This window comes from Lissotriton vulgaris, chromosome 4_1 (assembly GCF_964263255.1).
Source record: "Lissotriton vulgaris chromosome 4_1, aLisVul1.2, whole genome shotgun sequence".
In the NCBI taxonomy this organism is placed as follows: domain Eukaryota; kingdom Metazoa; phylum Chordata; class Amphibia; order Caudata; family Salamandridae; genus Lissotriton; species Lissotriton vulgaris.
In genome coordinates this window covers 672297176-672318375 of record NC_141691.1, presented here as the reverse complement: position 1 = coordinate 672318375, position 21200 = coordinate 672297176, and the positions used below count along the sequence as shown (strand labels likewise).

General features: G+C 46.7%; 1 protein-coding gene and 1 pseudogene across 1 annotated transcript in view; one reads left to right on the top strand and one right to left on the bottom strand.

Annotated features, from left to right (window-relative positions):
* Positions 1–21200, top strand: part of RAB31 (RAB31, member RAS oncogene family) — a 321603-nt gene that overhangs the window by 54794 nt on the left and 245609 nt on the right. The window lies entirely within an intron of this gene.
* Positions 980–2043, bottom strand: LOC147722422 (uncharacterized; annotated as a pseudogene).

The following is a 21200-nucleotide window of genomic DNA, read 5'->3' as shown; positions in this document are numbered from 1 at the left end:
CAATAAATCCTAGACTTTCCAAAAGATTCACAGCCAATTTTGTGTATTCTTCCACTCTCCTCTTCTCCTGATACATGATCAAAATGTCGTCTAAATAGATTATCACCCTAATTCCTCTTTCTCTTAAGAATGCAACAACTGGACGAAGGATCTTTGTAAAACACCAAGGGGCTGATGAAAGTCCGAATGGGAGACAAACAAACTTCCATAATTTTCCTCCCCATCTGAACCTCAGAAATTTCTGATGCTCTAACCATATCGGAATTGTGAGATATGCATCCTTCAAATCCAGACGAGTCATCCAATCCCCTGTCTGAAGTATATCTTTCAACATATGCAATCCCTCCATCTTGAAATGATGGTACTTCACCCAATCGTTCAGACTCTTCAAATTTATCTCCGGTCTCATACCTTTCCCTTTCTTTTCTACCAAGAAAATGTTGCTTACGAACCCCGCACACGTTTCCAATTCTCCTACAATCGCTCCTTTCATTCACAACTCCTTTACTTCTTTTTCTACCAACTCTGACAGCTCTGAGCTGAACTTGATCATTGGTGGACAGTGAAACTGTACTGAATCTTCTATGAAGTCTATTCGATAACCCAAAACTGTCTGCAACACCAAAGGATCCCTTGTTAACATACACCAATTCTTGTAAAATTGGGCAAGTCTGCCGCCCAACTTTACATGGGTAACAAAAGGGTCTTGTCTTACCTGACCTTCTCGGTCTTCTATTTCCCCTATAATTTCCTCTCTCCTTCTGAGGATAGAAACCTCTGGGTTAATATCCAGTCTGTTGTTGGTAGTTATAGTTGTAATTCCTGAATCCCCTCGCAAATGAGGCTTTTTTGATTCCTTGACCACGGCCGTGAAAATGACCTCTACTTCTCCCGGCCCTTCCAAAAACCCAACGATCAAAAACTATCTTAATATCTCTCTGGGATTTTTCCAAAGAACTGAAAGCACCCACATATTTGCTCATCTCTTTAATAAAAGCTTCTCCAAAAAGCATTCCATTTGCATCAGATCCACCCTCATTGTTGGACAATTCCACTAATTTTGGATCAATTTGTAAGAGAATGCCCTTCCTTCTTTCAACTGAACTTGCGGTGTTCGCATTCCCCAACAAACACACCGCTCTCTGAATCCACTCTCTTAGTTAATCTATGTCCAGATCTTTCTTATCAATATAGGCCTCTTCAGCCATATCGAATATTTTTGTTAAAGGCCCTGTTAGATCAAGTAACCTGTCCTGACACATCTTTAACGCTTTTTCCAATCCCTTTTTTGGATCCTTACCACCTTTTGCTACAAATGCAATAATTTTTGCATCAAGCTCAGGTATCAAAGCAATCTTATTTGCTAAACTTGGTCTAGGACACTCTGAATGGAGTCTCAACCTCACGTCCTTTGGAATTTGCTTCCTGAGCCACATTTGGACATATCCTGCAAAATGTGGAGCTGGGCTCCATTCAGGCGATAATAGGTGATTTATCATCAAAGGATCAAACATAGACTCCCCCAAAAGAATGTATGACCCCAGCATTCTCTTCTGGTTTCTCTTTTGCCTTAGTCTCAATGTCTTTAACCTTAACCACTATTTCAACATCTGAATCAAAATCAAAACAACTTAATTCTATCTCCGCACTACCCGAAGACTCATCACATAACACGGTAATATGTCTTTTACTACCATGAACTCTTTCTAGGTCACCATGTGTGTCCTCGCAACCTACTTGTTTTGCACGTTTCCGCAAAAAACCTGAGTCTGGGTATGCAGTTTTTGCTTTCTTACTTTTCAAACCATCTGCATCCACATTCTTTCTCTTCCTGTTAACTTTCCCACCTTTCCTTTCCAACACAGGAGCCTCACCAGCTGACCAAAAATGTTCCTCCTGGCTAGTGGAACCACTACTCTTTTTAAATTCTTCAAAATTTTTATCTATTCTTGAATCCAAATCACCAGCAAACTTAGACAACATAAGAGTAATTCTCTCCTCCATACTTAAATTACCCTGAGTCAAAGCATTAACCTCTGACATACTGAAATACCTTAATCTACAACTCTCTTACCAAACTATTCTAAGTATAAAATAATCAGCAAACAACTTTGAATAATAAAATTCCAGCATCCAACAATTTAAAATATGCGATCTTCCAATCAGCGTTCTAGAAATCACTGTTTTCTCCACCTTAAACTATTATTATTTTCAGAACACAGCTATTAAAATATACTCTCTTAAAAACACTGTTTCGTTCGCTACTAAACCAACCTTCGAGCACTCCAAACTCTTCCGTCTCTCTCTGCCCGAAACCGTCTCGTCAGTTTCAGTCAGGAAAAAACCGATTCTCTACGCATGCGTCGGTACGAGTGCACGTGCGCAGACGTAGTCCGACATTCCGCTCCTCCGCGCATGCTTACGCCAACACGCATACACTCATAATGTTCCTGTTAAAGCTGCACCGATTGGAACCCTCTGACGCAAAAGACAAACGGTAAGCTTCCGTTGCCACTGCCTGCCTTCAAACTATTTTCAAGAAAACGACTTCATGAACTCATCCTGAAACTTAAAATGCCCTTGAATCTCTCATTAGAACTCTGACATTATAACGGTTCTAACTCACACATAGAGCGGAATGCAAAATGCTTTTTGTACTCCTACTTTCGTGTCGGATTCACGCTCACAAAACGCAGAATGAAATAAACTTCACCAAGTCACCCTGTATTAAAACTGAACTTAATTAATGCGTAGAATAAACCCAATCTCTCTCATCAAAACGTATACTTAATAGCATTAACATATATAAAACATTCAATCCTCATTTTCATCTTAACACCAACCAAAACTCATACAAACTGTAACATTTAAGAGAAATTTAAAACATGACTTATCTTATGGGCAGCAGCAAAAAAGAAGAGTCATGGAGGTTCTGGCTCTTTGTTAGTGTTCTAAGATCTTTTATTGTGTTCTATGTTCTTTGAAGATGCTGCTGTGGGTGGCGCAATAAAGAGGATTGCATAATATTAGCCTTCGGTCTTGCCATAAAATAGGGGTAGAGGGATATGGAAATCCAAAGAAAGTTCCATCATCACTGGAAACCAGACTTGAGATCTCCAAGTTGGCGTTATCACCACTACTTACGCCTTCTGCATGCGCACTCGCACCGTCAACCTGGTTATCATGGCGTAGGGGGGAAAGGCAGAAGGTTGTTCCTTGCTCCACTCCTGTAGGAAGGCGTCCAAGGCTGTCGCCTGTGGATCTGGTCTCCAGCTGAACTACCTGTCGAGCTGAAAATCTAGTCGGGACGCGAATAGGTCCATGGAGAAGGGACACCACCTGTTCTGGATTTGCCGAAAAATCTGTGAGTTCAATTTACACAGACTGATATCTCTCCAATGATGGGAGTGCTAGTCGGCTACCTGATTGAAGCTCCCAGGAAGATGCTCCACTGACAAGGAGATTCCGCTAAAATTCACCATTTGCTACTCGTTTTTTCCCCAAAATTTTCTTGGGGGAACAAGCCTCCCAAAACCCCATTTTGTCACTCGGCCTCGCTCGCTTTGCTCACCCGCGCCATAACTCTCCCCCACAACTTTTACGCCCACCATTTATTTTTTAACATAAGATTTTATTGGAAAGAAAAAGGAAAGTCAATAAACCAGTCACATACGCCCACCATTTTTAAATGGGACCAGCCAGCCCTGCCTGTTTGGGATCTCCAAGTTCCTTACATATTCTTTGTCGTCTACCAGGGTTGAAAATAATTATGGTGGAGCCTTGCCCATGCTGGACACGAGCTGCATCTCAGGTGCGTTGCACATAACACATGGGCCATGACTGACCACTGCAGGCTTGTGCAATTACTTTAGTGATCTGCCGATTTGGGGGTGCAGGATGAATGGGCATCCCTTTATTTTTTTGGGGTAGGCAAAGCACACACCCATCTTTGTACAAAAATGCGTTTGTGGATGTAAAAGTCAGGATTCAAACCGACAAAGGCTTTCAAATTTGAAAGAAAATCTGATAACCATTGAATCAGTCTCTGGGCCTAAAAGGGGAAGTAACTGGTTAAAGCTGTGCAGTTGCATAACTTGTAAATAATATTCCACGGGTGTAGCCCATGTGCATAACCAGATGCAGTTACTGAGTGCAAAATTGGTGCATGCTCTATCGCCCCTGGTGAGAACACTACACCCCTAAAATCTCTTCGGAACCAAACAATATTACAATGCGAGTTTCAATTCCCCATTGTTTCTTAACAACCACGGCCCCAAAGTATATGTAGTCTGATTTCACCAAAAGCCGTTCTTTCTTCATTACAATTTACTTGTCAATATCTATCTCATTGACATGTTAGACCAACTTTTTCAAGGCTAACTAGTGCACACTGTTTGAATTTGATCTTTGTGTGTTGGAAGCCAGTACAGTAACGGAGAACCTACCGACCCAAGGAATCCTATGTGCACAGATAGATTTGGCAGTTGTCCGATTCAACAGCACCTCATGTCAGTAAGGAGAGCTCTGTGTTTGTCGAAGTAACCCAAAACCTCAGAGAATGGATGCTAAGCATCAGTATGCAGGCGTTGCAGTAAGTACCAGGTTAGGCGCACAGTAGCACATTAAAGCACACTGATCGCCATTCATGCCTACCGTTGAATGCAGTGCACAGTGGTGTAACTTAGGCCCCCGCAGTGTTGGGGGGCCTCGAGATCCAGCGGGCGGGAGCCTCTGGCCTGAGAGCTCCTGAATAGGTCCGGAGGTAGGTGGGGGGGGACTCCATGTACTTTGCAGGGGGGGCCTCAAGCTTCGTTACGCCAGTGGTACTGCAGCACCTTCTTACTGAGCTAGGATGTAACTGGAGTCAGCAAGTTTCTGTCACTGGGAGGTCACAGCCTGTTTGGAAAGTATGTTTTTAGGTCTCACCTAGGCAGCGCTTGCGCAGTCTCTTCGAGACATGCTGTATTAAGGTTAGACTTGAACCTTCGTCCACTTTGCGCTCATCTTTTTAATTGGCTCCTGTCACTGTCGTTTGTAAACTGTGGCTTTTCATTGGTCAATAGACTTAGTTGTACCTCCTTAGTACCGCCTTGTCTCATCTTATAACCTCCCATGAAGACACCCCCTGTTACATGTGTTGTTACTCAGTAGGCTTCAGTTACAGCCTACGAGCACTAATTGATTAAATGGTTTTCTCCTACCTGGTGTTGCAGGTAGGACACACTCTCTCGCAAAGCTTTCATTTTGGTTTTTCATAGCACAGCACACCTCAGCTGATATAATGGCAGCCGTACCTTTAGTTTGTTGTTTGCAGAACAGAATACGGCAGTGGTCCCATGCATTCACGAATATATGAAGCAATAAATATAGACAGAATCAGTTCTATATTCTGAGCGACATGTCCAGCCGGACAGAGGTCTTCAAGTTTACTCAATAAACAATGAATCCATACAAGTGGAATACCTTCAACTAATCACCAGTGTGGTACACAAGCCTGTGCGCAACACTAACGGATCAAATACAGAAGGTAGGTTACAAACAAAGAAGGGCTTTTAAGGCAAACAAATGTTTTCTGTGTAAAATGCAGTTGTACAGAAAAATCAGCAGAGCACCATTACATTACATAGCAATCACGTTTTGTATAGGGTGCTAAACAGGTCAACGGTGTTTCGTTTTAGGGACCATCATCAGGACATTTGAATAATGCCTTAACGTTATTAGCCTCTAATTGCCTAAGGAGGAAAAATTGGAGAAAAAGAGATATACATTGGTTATTCTTAGGAATAGAAACTGCTAGTGAAGAACTCAAAAAAATGGATGATATTATCAAAGATTTGGAGAAACAAATAACTGATGATAAAATGGTTACTGACGCTAAGGCCCTACTTGAAAAAATTGATAAAACGGTTTCAGAATTCCACCGTATTGAACAAAATAAAAAGTCCAACAAGGTGAAGAAAGATATTAAAACTTTCACCCGTGAACGAACCTACCCTTACTTACAGAAAGATTTTTATACGAATCGCAACTTCCATACTCACCAACAAACCCCAAGACCCTGGGGTCGTTTCAACAGAAGAAACACTGTGGTGGGGTTCACTGATTCATCTGCTGAATCATCTGATAGTTCAGACCCCAGCGAGGGACCGAGTGGTCCCACACGCAACCAGAGCCATTTTTTAGCCAGAGGCAACTCCGAACCCCCAAAGAAAGGGAGAGTAAAACAACAACAGAGATGGCACAACCCGCCAGGAGAACGTCAGACCAGACACAAGTTTTACCAATGGTAACGAATGATACCAACTTGGATATTATCCCTATCTTTAATATATTCAACCATACTCTTTCAAGTCAGGAGCCATCCATCTTAAGTAAAGGCTTATCCCCTACGACTTACCCTAATTTTCTGGATCTCCAGTCCGAATTAATGGGCTTCTTTCGTAAATTGAGATTACGGGCCTTTATTTAACTCAATCCTTCGGAACCTAAAATTGTGGTCACTCCATTCAGACCCCCTTCCACTTTCTCTCCCACCTCTAATATGATCCCCAAAGAAATCGTCACGTTTGAAAAGGTTATCTTAAAGGAAATTTCCGATCTGGAAAAATCACACCTATTCATACCATATAATATTTCGCTGGACGAAAAATCTGCCATTACCACTCTCAAAAATAATGCAAACCTGATTATCAAGCCGGCAGATAAGGGTGGAGGGATAGTGCTACAAGATATTGGAAACTACAAAAATGAACTTCAACGCCAGGTTTCTAATACAGACCACTATTGCAAACTCCCTTGCAATCCCACTAAGGATATACAAACCGTGGAGAAACAACTGACCACAGAAGCATTGGATAATGGTTTCCTAAGCAAACATGAATACAACTTTCTTAATATTACTAACCCCAGAATCCCGGTCATTTACACACTGCCCAAGATCCATAAAAGATTAATGAATCCTCCGGGCAGACCCATCGTGTCTGGCTGTGGATCCATTCTGGAACCGTTGGGCCATTATGTAAATTTCTTCTTGAAGGACTTTGTGCCAGTAATCAAATGCTACATTAGAGTTAGCATGCATATGATTAATCTCATTGAAAATCATCCATACAATCCAGAAAACGAGACTCTATGCACATTAGACGTGGAGTCTCTTTATACGAACATACCCCAGAGAGACTCACTCCTCGTCATGGAAAGCATATTAAACACAAGATCACGTCCACACAGGGTTCCCACCTTATTTATAGTTCAACTCCTAGAGATTTGTCTCACTCAGAACTTCTTCATGTATGACTCACAATACTATCAGCAGGTGCGAGGCACTTCTATGGGTGCTATTTCTGCCCCCACTCTGGCGATCCTGTATATGGATTGGCTGGAATGCAATACCATCCTCTCCGTCAGCAACCCATTCCATCAGGGGTTGCTTACCTGGAAACGCTACATAGATGATATTTTCCTCATCTGTGGTGGGTCTACTGATGATTTCCCGGGACTCCTACACTGGCTCAACAACAATTGCAATGGTCTCACATTTACTTTGACCCATAGCAAGACCAGCATTCCCTTCCTTGATCTTACCATCCAACATCAAGGTGGGGTACTGTATACGTCTCTCTTCCGTAAACCGACAGAAAGGAATACCTTGTTGAGCTATGGCAGCTGTCACCCCGGGGCTCTGAGGGACAGTCTTCCATACTCCCAATTCCTTAGACTTAGGAGAAACTGCTTTAAGAAAAAAGACTACTTTAGTGAGGCAAATACACTTCTTGACAAACTAAGAACCAGAGGCTACCCAAGGCGCCTAATTAAAAACGCTATGAAAAGGGCGTGGTATTGCCCCCATGAGACCCTTTTGGAACCTAAACTAAAACAAACCTCTGACAAAACGGAACGTGTCACTACCTTTTCCACCGTCTCCAATCGTGTCAAAAAGAGCATAAAAAGGAATTGGCACATACTGAACTCTGGACCACTCAACTTAGAAACTCCCCTTTTTGCCTTTAGGAAAAACAAAAACCTGAAAGCCTAGCTAGTTAGGGCAGCCTTACCGACTAGTAATGTAAAAAATACCACCCTACACGATCTCTGGTCATTACCACCTCTTCGGGCCACTCTAAGTGTGGCTCGTGTGTCGTTTGTGATTTTTCAATAGACTGCAAGGAATTTGTATACAAAGAAGTAAAAAATGAATTAAGAACTTTTACTAACTGTAATAGTTGCAACATCGTCTATGCTATCTTTTGTCCTTGCAACCTAATTTATGTAGGCCAGACCAAGCAGAAAATCAAGTTGCGAATATCTCAACATCGAAGCCGGATTCGATGCAAAACACCGAATGCTCCTTTGGTCGAACATTTTGTCAACAAAGGCCACACGGAAAATGAAATCCGCTGGACAGTGATCACACAGGTCATCGTCCCACCTAGGGGTGGTGACCTTACTCGAATGCTCAACAGAGAAGATCTTAAATGGATACTGAAAACGGACAGTTTGAACTCTGGCCTGAACCTTCAAGAGGAATGGACTGCCCTCATTTGAATCTGAACAATTTGAATATTTGGATCTGTTTGTCCTGTGTAAATTTTCCCCTTGTTTTGAACCTTCATATTGTGTCCCAGCGTAATTTTAACATTATTTCACTTTCACCATGCACTGTGCACTGCTCCACAATTGATAAGCACTCTGCCTCACCCAGCATGGCCGCTCAGTTTCGTGTCCGCTGTTTATGTGGAAGCTCCGGCACGCCCCCTGACTCTAGACCAATCGGCCTCACTCAACCCACTTTGTAACTCCTCTCGTCGCCTCGCCGAGCACGCCAGGCAACATTTTGAATTACCGACTAACCCGGTAAGTGCCCAGCAGCCCGCTGCTTTCTCCCCTCGTTCAGGCCTTTAGCCGTATTTTACTGATGGCTGCCGTTCTTTGACAGGCAGTATCCTGGCGCCGTTGGAATACGATATTTAAACGTGGCACGAAACGCGCCCGATTCTGGTAAGATACCCTCCATGGTAACCAGCGCGTAATTGTTTACCACTGGTTGTCTTTCCCTTTCTTAACAACTCCCCTCATTTTAGGGCTGCTGTACCAATACGGGGTACTCCTCATTGCCGGCCACACACGAGTGCCCGGGTAAGCCTTGCAATTATTTTCACTAAGTTCTGCTCGTGATAATGCTGACCCCCACCCCCGCACTTGTCTCCGCACTCTCGGTAACACTCGGATTCAACTTCCGCACGTTCGTCAACACTCGGACAATCAATCTCGCTACGCCTTCCGCCTGGTTGGCACGATATGTGATATTCCACTGCTTCCAGCATGTTCCCGCACCCTTGCTGCGCCTCTCACCTGATAGGCACGATATGTTCATAACATTGTTTATTCTCTGCCCGTTTCCCTCACTACCCACCCTGAATCCGGTCCTAAGCGACACGTCCGCCCCAAACTCTCATGTTTATGGTCCCAACCCATGGGTACATTAAGATAATTGGTTCACTTTCACCACAAGTCACTTAATTTAAAATATTTTAGTCCCTCGTATTTAAATGTATATCTCTTTTTCTCCAATTTTTCCTCCTTAAGCAATTAGAGGCTAATAACGTTAAGGCATTATTCAAATGTCTTGATGATGGTCCCTATGATTAATAGGGGGACCGAAACGCCGTCGACCTGTTTAGCACCCTATACAAAACGTGATTGCTATGTAATGTAATGGTGCTCTGCTGATTTTTCTGTGCAACTGCATTTTACACAGAAAACGTTTGTTTGCCTTAAAAGCCCTTCTTTGTTTGTAACCTACCTTCTGTATTTGATCTGTTAGTGTTGGGCACAGGCTTGTGTACCACACTGGTGATTAGTTGAAGGTATTCTACTTGTATGGATTAATTGTTTATTGAGTAAACTTGAAGACCTCTGTCCGGCTGGACATGTCGCTCAGAATATAGAACTGATTCTGTCTATATTTATTGCTTCATATATTCGTGAATGCATGGGACCACTGTTGTTTGATAAAGTAAGTTCCCCGAGGTCCCCTGCTGACTGATTTGGGGCCCCTTGTTGTTGCTAATAGAACAGAATACGGCTGCATGTTTTTTTTTCTTCCTATTTATTAACTATTTGGTTTTAAAGAGCCCTATTCCGCGCTCTCATTTTAATGGCAGCTGCACCCTTTCTTTAAACGCAGTTTGTCTAAAGAAAGGTGCATGGCCGCCATTTAAGTAAAAGCGCGGAATGGGGCAATTTTGAAAAAGCGCCCCATACTGTGCTTTCACTTTAATGGCAGCCATGCACCTGGGGCGTGGTCGCCATTAAAGTGAAAGTGCGGCATTGGGTGCTTCTACAAACAAGCATTTGCAATGCAATAGGTCTCGCATTTGCAAGAGTTTAAGCTATTGGCATTGTACATGACAATGCCTTTTATTTATCTGTTTTAAAAACTAACACGTAAATAAAAGGTATTGTCATTTACAATGCCAATAGTTCAAACTCTTGCAAATGCGAGACCTATTGCATTGCAAATGCTTGTTTATTCTTTCACTCGATTACATCGGGGTTCTGGAGACCTCTTAACACTTGAGAGCAGATTGTGCTTTAAAAAAGCAGCCAGTGCATCTTTCCGAAGGCTAGGGAGATAGGTTCTCTAGGTTTTAAAAAACTCCAGCAGCTATAGAATTCTCTATTTCAAATCTGTCGGTAGATCCTATAAACAGGCATGCAGTGATCACGTTTTGAGCCACTGATGTCTCCTGCTACATATAGAAAACAATCAAATTCTGTATACTAATCTTATGGAGCAACTGGAAGGTAAAACAATTGTTTGTGATAGAATCAAAATTCCCTCCCACAGTTTTTACTTTTTTCAATGGAGTTATGAGATCCCTGCGTTTGGAAACAGTGTATACAAGTGTCTGATTTGAGGAAGTGCTCCTCACAAGGGAAAGAACAGAATTCTTCTTTTCTCATTAATACTACAAGAGTTTTTCTGTCTATCCTCTACTGGCTTTTGTGAAGTCGCCCTTAATGAACATGTAGTCCGCAACTGAATTATGTGTAAAAATTTAATATAGCTAATATGTCATGTCTGTTGTGAAAAATAATAGATTGATTAATCAGTAATTCATGTAATAACTGGACATTGACTGAACTGTAGTGGGAATAGACACGAAACAAGGCATACCAAGCAAGAAACAACTGGATCTGCAGTAGATTGCGAATTTGCCTAGCCTTGGTGCTGGTAAGTTCCAATTCTATTAAGGACTCGGAGGCGAGGATTATGCCATTCTTTCATCACTTTATTCTCTACAGCAGCAAGAAAAAATATATAACACAACTACTTTTCCCATGAACATTTGAGGTAAAGAATAAAGTCAAACATGAGTCCTATTACAGTGTTCATGTACAGGTGTCTCCCATCATGCTCCACTGTACTTGTCTCCTCCTCTTTCTTCGCGCGAAGCCAGAACATCCGTCCACTCACGCATTTTGTTTAGAATTATCTGCTCCTGCAAAAGAACACACCATCAGATCCATCCTATATCAATAGAACATCAGCTGTAAAACAGGAAGAGCAGTACACCGCAGAGCCATAAGCGCACATTCGAAAAAGAACATAAACGCTTTACTTACATTGCATACGGGGAGGGTACACTTCCATGAAGTCACTGGGAGGGATAATCCTCGCCTCCGAGTCCTTAATAGAATTGGAACTTACCAGCACCAAGGCTAGGCAAATTCGCATTCTATGTCAGGACAGGAGGCTTCCGATTATGCCAGTTCAAAGCTTATCGACCACCAATCTGGCCACCTCAATAACTGGCTTGAAATAGAACCTCTTAAACGTGGAGTCTGAGGACCAATCGGCCGCTCTCAGCAGATCCTCCAACCGAGCCCCAAGGGAAAAAGCTTTAGACGCCATGGCACCTCGCGTAGAGTGCGCCCCAAACTGTTTAGTATCAATCCCCGCCTCCTGCATGATCCAACGCACCCAACGGGCGATCGTCGGTGAAGTCACTGCCTTATACGGTTTACGCAGGGCAATAAGCAACTGTCGCTCACCCGGAGGGCGAGTATCCTCTGTCATATCCTCATAAGCACGGAGGCACTGCACTACGCACAGCTTAGGGGAGCCCTGAAAAGCCGGGTTCGAAATGACCCTAGTATGCGTTTTGGTCCGTCTGCTGACGGTAAAGGAAACTCCTTCAGGAGAAAAAACCCTGGCCGTTATATCCAACGCTCGCACATCCGAGACACGCCTGCAGGACACCAGGCACAACAACATGGCCAACTTAGCCGTCAACTCCTTACGCGTTAAAAACCTGTTCGGTTGCCAGGAAAGGAACAAATTCAGCACCCTGTTCACATCCCACAGGGTGGAATACCGAGGCTCCGGCGGCAAGGCAAGCCGTATACCGCGTAAGAGCCTACAGACTAAGGGGTGTTCGCCAACCGGGGACCCTTGAACCAGGTCGTGCCCCGCAGACACCGCCGACCGGAACGTATTGATCGATCGATAGGCCAGGCCGCGATCAGACAGTTCCGCCAGGAAATTCAAGACACGCACTACAGGTGCCCCCACGGGATCCAAACCCCGTCGCACACACCAACGGCTCCACCGGAGCCAAGCCGATCTGTAGCGTTTGGTCGTGCTGTCGGCCCAAGCCTTGGAGAGCAAGTCCTCTGCCGTTCTCGAAAGGCCAGGCAACGTCCAGCGTCGCCGGAGAGCCTCCATGCCATCAGGCGCAACGAGCCCTCCAGGACTAACCTGTGGGGCGCTCCTTCCGGATTCAGTAGAATGTGGGGAGACTGGGGGAGTAGGATCGGAAAATCCCAAGAAAGTTCCAGAAGAACCGGAAACCAAACTTGCGACCTCCACCACGGAGTGATCAGCACTACCTGTGCCGACTGGCGGCGTAACAACGCTGACACCCGCGTTATCATTGAGAACGGTGGAAACGCATAGCCCTTTATTCCCGACCAGTCTTGGAGGAACGCATCCGTCGCCTCCGCCAGAGGGTCGGGCGCCAGCTGAAATACCGCGGGAGCTGGTGGTCCAAGCGGGACGCGAACAGGTCCACTGAAAACGGGCCCCAAAGATCCGAGAGCTCCGCAAACAGGGTAGGGTCCAGCTTCCAAACGCTGGCATCCAGAATATTCCTCGAGTGCCAATCGGCCACCTCGTTCTGACGACCCGGCAAATATTCTGCCGTAACCGACACCTGGTGGTCCAGACAAAAGTGCCAGAAATCCCTGGCCAGGTCCGCTAACATCTTGGACCTGGTACCGCCCAGGTGGTTGATATAACGGACTGCCGACACGTTGTCCATCCTCAGAAGGACGCAGGATTGCACTCTGTCCTTGGTCCAACATTGCACTGCGAAGGAGCCCGCTAGCAACTCCAAGCAGGTGATATGCAAGGACTGTTCGAGAACAGACCAGGCGCCGCCTGTGGAGAAATCTCCGCACCGTGCCCCCCAGCCGGAACGGCTGGCGTCCGACTCTATCACGATATCTGGGGCGGAACCGAAAATCGCACGGCCATTCCAGGCTTCCATGTGCGTAAGCCACCACTGCATTTCATCCCTCACGTCCTCCGACAAAGGAATCAGTTGAGAGTACGTCAGGCCCCTCCGCAGGTGGAATGCCTTCAAGCGCTGCATGGCGCGGTAATGAAGGGGCCCCGGGAAAATAGCCTGGATCGAAGAGGACAACAGGCCTACCAGCCTCGCCAGGTGGCGCAAGGAAATCATCCGCTTCGCTAGGGTTTGTCGCAACTCGTGTCTGATCCGCGTCATCTTCCTGGCCGGCAGGCTCAAGGTGGCCGCCACCGAGTCTATGGTGAAACCGAGGAATGTAGCACATTGCATGGGAACCAAGAGAGACTTCTTCTCGTTGATCACGAACCCCAGGCCTTGCAAAAGGTTCACCGCAGACTGCAACTGTGACCGCAGTCTCTCGGGGCACTGATCCATGAGCAGCATGTCGTCTAGGTAGACTATCATCCTGACCCCCTGAGCCCGCAAGGCCTCCACCACCGGCCGCAACACCTTTGTGAAGCACCACGGTGCTGAGGAGAGCCCGAAAGGAAGAGTAGTAAACTCGTAAACCTGGCCGTCCCACCTGAACTGGAGGAAACGCCGATGGGGCGGAAAAATGGGAATCGTTAGATAAGCGTCTTTCAAGTCCAGCCTGACCATCCAGTCGGACTGTCGCAAGACGTCGCGCAGCAGATGTATCCTTTCCATTTTGAAGTGCCGATACACCAACCACTCGTTGAACTCCTTCAGATTGATCACGGGGCGACTGCCCCCATCTACTTTGTCTACTAAGAAAAGATTGCTTATAAAACCTGAGGGGTGCTCGCAAGCGCAACAAATCGCCCCTTTTTGGAGGAGGGCAGCGACCTCTTCGCTCACCAAAGCCGCATCGCGCTGGGAAAAGGTAATGGGGCGAAGACGCTGTAGCTGACACGGACGGCCATGGAACTCCATTTGGAAGCCCTGGACCATCTGCAGCACCCAAGCATCGCTGGTAAGGGAGGCCCATGCAGGAAGAAACTGCGCCAAGCGCCCCCCCACTTTCAAACTCGCGGAAAGCAGAACACTCACCTCGGCCACCGCCTTGCTGTTGGCCACGCTGACCACCACGACCTCCGAACTTCTGCCCTCTCGTGGGGTAGAAATTATTGAACTTGGCCCTGTCCTGGTACTGGCCACGTCCGGAGCCTTGACCTCGATCCGAGCTGGCGCCCCGGCCGAACGAGCGGCCCCTGCTTCGTCCGGCCTTGTCGAAAACCCGGGGTGCGAAAACCTTTTTGATATTGGACTGGGCACGATCCAGGGACGTGAAGGTCGCCACAAACTTCCCCAGTTCTTTGAAGAACGGGTCACCAAACAAGCCCCCCTGGGCTACAGCACCCGCCTCCGACGAGGCGAGGTCGCCCAGCTTGGGATCCACCTTGATAAGCAGGGAGTGCCTCCGCTCCGTAGAGAGGGCGCAGTTGGCGTTGCCAAGGAAAATAATGGCCCTCTGGGCCCAGTTGGAAAGAACCTCTGGGGAAATCGCGTCACCCGACACCTTGGCCTCCTCCGCCATATCCAGGATCTTGGTAAGGGGCCCGACAGCATCCAGAAGCTTGTCCTGGCAAGTGCGCCAGGATCTGTCGATACCCTTCCGCGGGTCCTTGACAAATTTCTGTAGGAAGGTCGCCATCTTCGGATCGATGTCCGGGGTCATGGCCACCTTGCCATCCAACGACGGCCGGGGACACTCCGCGCGCAGGCGGCTCCTAGCATCCTTGTCCACCGGCTTCCGTAGCCTATTAGCGACGTACTGGGCCACCTTGTCACACGGGACCCACTCTGAGGAACGCGGATGGACGATATCGTCCGGGTCCAGCATGTCCGACGGACCTGCGGAGGATGAGGGCTGAGAAGGGAGCCACGACCTGGAAGAGCAGGCCTCCTCCTCCGAGTCCGGGGAGTCGTCGTCATCGCGCTGCGGGTCCGGAGACATCGCAGGTGGAGAAAGCGGCGGAGCCTCCGAAGGAAGAGGAGCAGAAGCTTGTGCGTCCTCCAGGGCCTTGAAGGTACTCTTTACCCTGGCGAAAGCCGCCGAATCAACCCCCTCAGTGCAAAGCTTCTTGGGAGGAGGCGGGGTAGGGGACGAATCAGGCCCGGAGGCTGGGACCGGCGCCGGAAGCAAGGCGGCAAACTTGGCATAGGCCTCATCCAAGCGCGCCGAAAGACGTTGTTCCAGGTGGACCATAGCCTGGTCGACCGCGCGGTAGATGGACTCGTCGACCGCCTGGTAAAAGTCATCGTCCAACGGGACATAGTTCAGGGGGTCCTCCTCCGGATAATTGTCCGCGTTCCCCTGCATAGCGAGTTAAATTAGGCTCTAGCAATGGGAACGGCAGACAAGACCAATGACCCTCCTCAGGGCGCTCTATAGTCTGGGGAGTCCCAGCGATATGGGTGGCCAGAGTCACACAATGAACGGGCAAAGCCCTGGAAACGCTGCAGCCCACAGAGTCTCGGGGCGCCTCCCGGCAAAGCGGTCCCACAGCACACTTACGACCCCGTAGGGTGTTCGCCAAAAATACAACCCAAAGGGCGTTCAGAAGCAAAGGGAAAACCTAATTGCGACCCCGCAGGGTGTCAGAGCCGGGAGGCTAGGCACGGGTCCGCTGGTGACAGGAGCGCGCCAGAACACTCTAGAAGCTTCTGGGAGCGCCCCTTCAGCAAACGAGACACCGGCACCTGGTGGCCGCGCCACCACACCACACACTACTGGGCAAAGGTCGCGTAAGGAGCGCACTAGGCGTCCCGCGACCAATCAAGGGAATCTGTGGAGAAAAAACAGAAACCCGACACCCGGCCCAAAGGCCAAAGGCACCACACAGAAACCCAAACCCAGGAGAGAAGGAAAAAACCAACTTAACTTGCTGCGAGCAGCGAAGAAAGAGGAGGAGACAAGTACAGTAGAGCATGATGGGAGACACCTGTACATGGACACTGTAATAGGACTCATGTTTGACTTTATTCTTTCCCCCAAATGTTCATGGGAAAAGTAGTTGTGTTATATATTTTTTCTTGCTGCTGTAGAGAATAAAGCGATGAAAGAATGGCATAATCCGAAGCCTCCGGTCCTGACATAGAATTAACATTTTCCATATAGGTAAATTCTGGATTAATGAGATCTGGCATTGTTGATGTTGCTGGATTTATCGATCGCTTTTCAACAGCCTGGACCGTCCCCTGCTTTTATCAAGTACCTGGGAGCTGGTTGGGGTTTCTGCCAAAAACTATGAGGTGGTTTGAATCTTTTCTCATTTGGGAGAAATAATGAAAATTGCCTCTTAGTTTATTCATGCACTCCAATCACCTTTTCAATTTTATATGTTTTAATCCTATACTCTACCCTATGACCTGTCGATCACACCACTCCCTCACACCTTTCTACGCCTCATCTTTACCAGTTTCATTACCCTTGCACCTCTCCACCACCTTCATTCCTGACCCTCGTCCTCCTTACCCTTTTTCTTGTGTCACATCAAGTTCTTTCTTCCTTTGTCTGCCCCTGCTTAGACTTTATTTAGGGTCAATAAGATTCCTCCGAAATCTATTTTCCCTCTTGAACAACAAACTTGATACAAATGCATTTCCTTTTTTTAAGGAATTTGCTGAAGTTTTTTTTATCAGACTCAGGCTTTAAAAAAAAATGATTAGTTTGGCTATTAGACATTACAACCAATATACATAAAGGCAACGTCATAGGCTCCGTAGCTTACCTATTCAAGACATTACTAAGTGATCAGCATCGTGTTTTCCACAATGAGGGGGCAACATGAAACAGTAGTACATTCGAGCTGTAAACAGCGGACTGGGTGGTGCTGTAATAGATAGAAGTATTCATAGCAACATGTTGGATACAATTGTGCTAATGGGTGACATTGTCGAGACCCAGGCGTTGATACTGGGGCCAGTATTATCTTGCACAAAATTCACCTGGGATTTTGTCGAAAAGGCTTTTCACCTCGACCCCACGCCCCAACCCTAGAGTCACCATTGTTTCCATTAAAAAACGGACTGAAGTGTCCTCTCATTGTAATGTACTGTATAGTAGCATTTCGATAGTGCTTTCTACCTCTTGTTGAGGCCTCAACGATCAAGCCGGACCATTAGGTGAACTGTTGCAACTCTTGAAGTATTTGAATGTGAGTAGGGTGTTGGTAGAGTAGTTATTGGTATTGAATATTGGTGTAGTGCACGAGGACCAGAGAGTGTGCTGAAAACGCGGTTCAGTGATGAGCAAGCATATTTCATGCTTATGGTGTAAAGTGAAAACAGGTGACACTAGATTCACAAACAGCATGCACAAAGAGGACACCGTTGCCCTGGTTTCGGCAAGAGCCAAGAACTTTTTGCGCATCTGAATTCTCAGTGGGTGTTGATTGCCCTTTGGGAGTAAATTCCAAGGATTGCACATCTGAACTGAGAAGCTGCTACTTCCCAAGCGAGGTTTTTTTTAATGAAGTCATTATCAGGAGTGTGGCCGTTCTTGATCTGAGTTTTCTCCCTTCATTTTAGAAACTAAGTATGGATTGCAGGCAGGGCCGAACTGCCATAGCGGGCACTGGACGTTTTCCCAGTGGTCCCGAAGGGTAAGGGCTGATTTTGGACCGATGGGGGCCGATTTGGTCCAGGGGTCCGGTTTTGCTGCAGTGCTGCAACATCAGACCCATGTACCAAAACAGCCTCCAGCAGAGGGCCAGCTGCAGGCGGACACTGCACTTGCAGCCCGAACAAGGCCTGATGGCTGCAGACATAGATCTTGGTAGCAAGGGAATCCTAGAAGCAGCTAATGCTAGATAGCTGTACAGTGGCAGTCGATCAGGGGTGCGCCGGAAGTGCTGTCAATAAGTAATATGGACCGACAAATCCGAACTGCTTTAGTAGCTATGACAGATGTGATTAAAGTATTAAGTACTCCATGGAGTGAAATGACCATTAAGGTGCGATGTTTATGATCCATGTTTCGTTTTGTGAAATAAACTGCAGCCATAATGTGCCAAGAGTGGCTACCCTTTGTGTACACTAAAATGGGTGGGAGGGAGGCATATGGATGGTCGAAAGGGGGCTGGTAGTTGCTCGCATGTTTGGGAGGGGTTAAAAGGTTTGTTATGTTACAAGCATCTACATATTGGGCCTCATTACGATGTTGGTCCGAAAGCAATCCCACCGACTCCTTGGCGAGTCCGACCGAGCGATTACGAGATTTCCGAACACCGTTCGGTCAGACTCCCATTGACTTCAATCGGAGCCTGTGTTCAGACTGACAACACAGGCTCCCGTTGAAAGGGGCAGTTGCGGAAAACCTTGCACCCTGTGGCAGGCACCCCTATGGTGCCTGCCACACTGTGCATGGTTGTAAAGAGGGGTCCCATGGGTACTCCCACGGGCCCAACCGGAGGCCTCCGGGTGAAGGGGGGCTTGCTAAGGGCCCTAAAGTCAGTTTCCGACAGCCGTTCCATGTCAAGCAGACCGATTCGGAAAGGCTGTCCGAATCAGACATTGTAATACGTTGGTTGGAAACTCAGTCCGTAGAGCTGTACGATTCAACTCCGACCTACTCCGAGTCTCCAAATGCTGGTCAGAACTGATTTGGAAAGAATAAACGGTTACCTTCAATCATAATTTGTTGGTCGTAAATGGTTCCGGGTCGGTCAGAAACATGGGTTCCGACATGGGTTAGGAAAATCAGATTGCCATTTGGAATCTTTCCGACCAACATTGTAATGAGGCCCATTGTCTTTGTCAGTTACCTTGAACATCTTGACCGACCGTTTAATAGTGCAATATAGTTATCACGTACAGAGGGTACATGGGCCTTCAAGATGGCGAGACAAGATATATTTATTACTCTACAGGCAACAGCAGCAGCGGTGCGTCCATTGGGGCGTAGGGGCGTAGCCCTACCAGCCACAATGGACCCGCATCGCGGCCGCCGGCCACAATTCTATCTATACATTTTTTATGAAATACATTGCAAAAATCAGCCTCCGCCCTCAGCCCTCCGCCGGGAATTGTGCAGGGGGGGGGGGCGGGGGGGGGGGGGTGGCCTGCAGCTTGAGTGACACTCAGGCAGACCGTAGTGCACTGTGCGCATGCTTGGGATTGTTGGTTACTGTCTCAAGCATGCGCACTAACTTCCCCAGCGGGACCCAGGGGGGTACTTGTTCGCCTGCTGCCAGTGCCACAGCCCGGGTTTTCGAACGGCGACAGGGCGAGCAGCAAATGTGCCCTCCCAGCGCCAGGATTGGCTGGCCCACCAGCATGCAGCAGCCATCATTGGATGCCGCGCGGGGGGGGTGGCGCACACACTGTTGACGCACACGCTGCGAGGAGGAACAGGATGTCGGCGGACGGCGGTAAGAAAACTTCGGCAAGTGTTGTAAATAATGTATGTCTATCTATGTAGTTGCATTCCCCGACCCCTTTGCAGAACGGAATTAGCCACCAGGGTCCGGTTAATTGCTTGAGAGTGGAACGCAGAGGAGAATATGAAAAGTAATTATTTCCGGGGGGGACTTTATTCTTCTGAGCGTTTACATTCTCATCATCCGAGTTCCAGGGGAATGTTGAAAATCTATCTTAGTCAATGATGTGTGCCAAAGAACTGAAAATAATGAAATCCGTGAAAGGGGCTCCACCTGCGCAGTTGAAGCCCGGTTGCGTAATATATAACTTTCCATTTCAAAAGTAATTTTTTTTCATTAGCCAAGAAATCAAAAATGCCACGGGGCATTATTGGGATTCTCGGGTGTTCATATTAGCTTTGAAAAGTCAACTTTCCAGAGGAATGACAGAGTATTAATACAGCTCTGAAAGGGGTTTCTACGGGAAAGTGAGGTGAATATAAATCAGAAACCTTATTCTGCTCTGTCCTCCCTCTCTGGGCCCATCACTAGCTTTGCTTCTCTCTCTCGATGTACATAATAAATGATGGCTATTGTTATCGTAAAGACCCGTATACTCAGACATTGCCATAACTGCGAGTTATAGGTTACCATTGACAAGCTGAATTGAATTACATAAAACCTCTATTGGTGATAATTGTTATATCTGTGCTGCACAATGTATAAATAATAAGCACTATTCACTAATCACTTGTTTTCCTTAGCACATCCGTCCTTCCTTTATTTATTCAAGTAGCTCTGTGACTGGAGCTGGTTAAAAAGCATGTTTAGGTGCCATGAGGCGTCGTTGTTTAAAACTTTGTTGTAAAGTGCAGCAAACTGAAACACAAAGCACAGTCTATTCTGCTACTTGCTCCTGTAGGACCGAAAGAAGCCCCTGTAGGAATACCCTTCCATTTTCCTTCAGCTTTGAGCTGTGCAGATGAGCTGTGCAGACCTATGAACACCATCTATTCTTCATGGAAGTATTATCCAATTTCGCGAGAGGCAGGAAGTCATTTTATGAGGATACTAAACAGGTCTTCAATGCTTCTGCCAGAAAATTTGGATAATAATCGCTACACGAAAGATGACCGACCTCCGTAGCTTACACTGAGAGGAGCACAATAATGTCTGAAATTACGTCAATTGACTATGTTAAACCAAGAGGACATTAACCCAATTACACAAAATAATAAGGGGTGCAGCCAGGAAAGGGGGGCAAGCAGGCGGGCCAAGCAGG